At 44.4% G+C, this 3,497-nt stretch overlaps 1 long non-coding RNA gene across 1 annotated transcript; it reads left to right on the top strand.

Moving 5' to 3' along the window:
• LOC112494813 lies at window positions 1-2,851 on the top strand. Its single transcript, XR_003060661.1, has 4 exons — window positions 1-195; window positions 283-493; window positions 2,245-2,388; window positions 2,557-2,851. It is a non-coding gene; the product is annotated as an uncharacterized LOC112494813 (long non-coding RNA).
• The last annotated feature ends 646 nt before the right edge of the window (window positions 2,852-3,497 follow it).

Here is a 3,497-nt window from a genome sequence, read left to right as displayed (position 1 = left end):
ATGGGCGGCACCCGCTCGATTTACGATAACACGAAACTGGTAACTGCATTGTGGAAGGGATAACGTTGCAGCTTGTAACGTTCACTTTATCCTGTACATACAATGATTTTGTATTCTACCAGAGGAGGATAGCTTGGTGAACGTGAGCTGGACAGATAAGCCGACATTTTGTATTGCCGAGTCCCGAGCTTCGACGTAAGGGTTTTTGAGAAAAGTCATTTTTAAATATTTTATTTAATATTTATTTTGTTTCCTTATGCAATCTTACGTTATGTCCTCTAGCTGGGATCTTCCGGAAGAATCAGTTGAAGCTGCTAAACTCCAGCAATGGTAATTAATAACGGATGAACGTCGGTAGTGAAGGGGTCTGAGAAGAAAGATGGCGACGCTGGCGCCATTGACCTCGCGATCTCTGCATCAAGAATCCTGAAACCGAAAGGCACGCGTCTTTCTCGGCAGTTCCGTTATTTTTATATTAATGCCAATGTGACAGGTAAGTATTTTTCTTTTTATTAGCGTTGCTCAAGGAGCTTTCTTACTGTTACTGTATACGTAGAACTTTCATTCGTTCCTTCGTAGGAACTCGGTTCGTCGTCTGTGTATGGGAATCGCGGCTTTGGTACGTGATACATTTGCAAGCCTTTCTTATGCAACACGGCACACCGTTCAGTCGAATGGAGGAGTGCACGGTTCGCCTGTTACGTAACTGCTGCGTCGCATTTGCAACGAGTTCAAACGGACGCGTAAACACGGATTTCGCTCGAATCGGAGAACGTGAAAGTGGCAGTATTAAAGGCCTTATAGTAGAGCGGTCGTACTTTGCGTTTGAATGAGGAAAATATTCTCAGGACTTCAAAGCTGCTGGAATAGATAAGAAAATATGGTAATGTCTGAGAAGGTTAATCATAGAAAATATACCGTACCTAATATATATATATATATATGTGTGTGTATATACTGTAACCTTATTTGCACGAAGCGGTTCTCCGGATCGTGCCAGAATCGACTGTTAGGAATTTAGGAAAGATATCAGGCGGAACAAATGAAAGTGAGACTTTGTTTTACATGTTACAAAAGAAAAGTATATTGTCCTAGAACGGAATACAAAAAGGGTTAGTGCAGGTCCAGCCTAGAGAATGCTGGATGTTAGTAAGCGAAGAATAGATATAAACGTAAGCGGAAAGTAGCAGTTATTATAAATGGTATACACGGAAGATTAGTGATCGGAAAGTCAATTGTATCGATACGATGATTAGACGCGGGTTATCTACACGATAGGTCTGTCGGAAACGGGAATAATAGGTTCTTCTATTATTCTTGTTATCCTATCTTGACTAATGTTGTGACTGTATAAATAAAATATGGAATCGTGTCTGAAAGCAGCCTCCGACGGGCGGAATTCGATTACAGAGTTGACTCGTTAAGATATAAGCGTCGTGCTGTTGAGCAGTCTTCGGCTAGGGAACTCGTGATCACAGGTAGACGTGGTCCTTTCTAAAACAACGTCGCTATCTCGGCGAAGTGAGAAAAGTCTCATTCGCAGAGCAGCCAGTTGTGCGGGTCTTTAAATGAAGTTAGGTTGGCATGTATAGCGGAAACGGCACAGTGATCAAACTTGTCAAAGTGACGGCCCAACTGAAATGCAGAAATTGATTCTATCCGGGAGAAGAGACGGTTTGCTCGATTACAAGAATAGAAGCACCTTTAGAAATGATGCTCAAGTGGGACGGTTTGCAAGCTAGCTAGGTGTCAGGTGTTAGAATGCTCGAATCGTGAAACGTCGCCGTTTCTATACCCGTCAGCGGTGGGCCAGTGCGCCAGGGGGCCTGAGAGGTGCGGAACAATTGGGCGTCGTGATGCCTCAGAATTGTTACTAGTTGATGTTTAAGGTTATTCGGATTAGCGAGATCTTATTTTACTACCGTGATGCGAATATCCTCGGATCTCGTCGGCATCGGCATTCTCTTGGCGGCTTTCGTTGGCGACACGGCTCTCCGTGCCCCTACGCTTTTATGTAACTGGCCGTCCCACGGACGCCACGTTACAATATATATATATATATAAATACACATACATACATACATATAAGTATCACATCGATGCAATTAAAATACCTTTCGACGCTCGCTGTGACTCCGTCCAAATGATGAATGCACTGCTAGCTGGCAGCCGGTTAATTATGCAGATTGGCGCTTTATGTAATACGCGTTAATTAATTGCAATGTCCGTTTTATTTTTATCCAGCAATGGGACGGAAGGACGAGAAGCCTTATTGGAGTACAGGCACGACCCACGGCTGTCTTGTATCTAAGGAAAGTCTTTTAGGTATAAGACGCCAAGCGTTGCTTATAATTCTTGAAAGACAGACGACTGAGAATCCCATGACAGGTACAGTAGTTAGTTAGAATCTTTGAAATATTTTTAAGGATTCCCTTTGATCCTGCAAGCTTCCAGGCTTTCATTCTTCCCCCTGAACTTAAACCTTTGGACTCTTTTATCAGAATTCCTTGGCCAGAGCACATGGGAGAAATAATCAAACGAGTACATTCAATCTAGGGATCTGATAGAGGAACACCAGCATCCGTCTGGCATGGGTCCACGACTCCGTGCTCTTGTAATTTATACGGCATTGTTATCCTGTCAAACGGTGACATCTTCATAGGATGACTATCCAATAGTCGGCGACGCCTATGCCGGCAGGAACCTTCCACCAGAGGACGAGGATGCTTCTTCGTCACATCTCGTGAAGCGTCTCTATACTCCGTACCAGGAAACCGTAGTACAGTAAGGAAAGCTGGTGAGATAGAATTTTTGTTTCTTTAGAAATACACTGTACACAATACACAGCGTCTCCCACTAAAGGAGAAGGAGGTCTGCCAGGTTATCCTGGGGCGCAGGATGCACGTGAGACACAAGCCAAGAGAAGAGACAGTGTGCCCAGGATGGAAAGTAACTATGCGCGGGCGGCTTCTCTCAGATCATTCTTGATTCTAGCTCTGTGTCTCTGTGTCTCTGTGGCTCTGTGTTGACCACGCGAGTCGCTCGGGCTGTCATGTGATTTACGCAGTCATTTGTCATCATTACGCGTGAAGTCAGTAGATGCGGTGCTCGAGTGCGTCTACGTTGCGGCGGCCCTGAAGTTCTTTTAATCAGCCCACGGCCCTAGTCTGCACTCAGGATCAAGTTTTAGTCTGACAAAGATTGCTCCTTATGTACTTACATGCGTAATACGTATTATGCGTGTCCAGTCATTCGACTAACAAGACTGACTCCTGGGAAATCGATCATTCTGGATGATGATCCTGGTCTCTTTTAAGATCCAGATCCATACTCTATCTAACACGTGTTACTTGACTAACAATCTTTATCATTATAGTTTGGACCATTGTTTATCTCTTGGATTTTTGGCTATGGCTGAGATTTTCTCTTGGTACCGTTAACCTGGTCACCGTATAACGAGGATTTATGGGGGCGGGGGGGGGGGGGGGGGGGGGTTT

The sequence above is a fragment of the Cephus cinctus genome, unplaced genomic scaffold, assembly GCF_000341935.2.
Source record: "Cephus cinctus unplaced genomic scaffold, Ccin1 Ccin1_scaffold0825, whole genome shotgun sequence".
NCBI classification, from domain to species: Eukaryota; Metazoa; Arthropoda; class Insecta; order Hymenoptera; family Cephidae; genus Cephus; species Cephus cinctus.
This window is presented reverse-complemented; position numbering and strand designations above follow the sequence as displayed.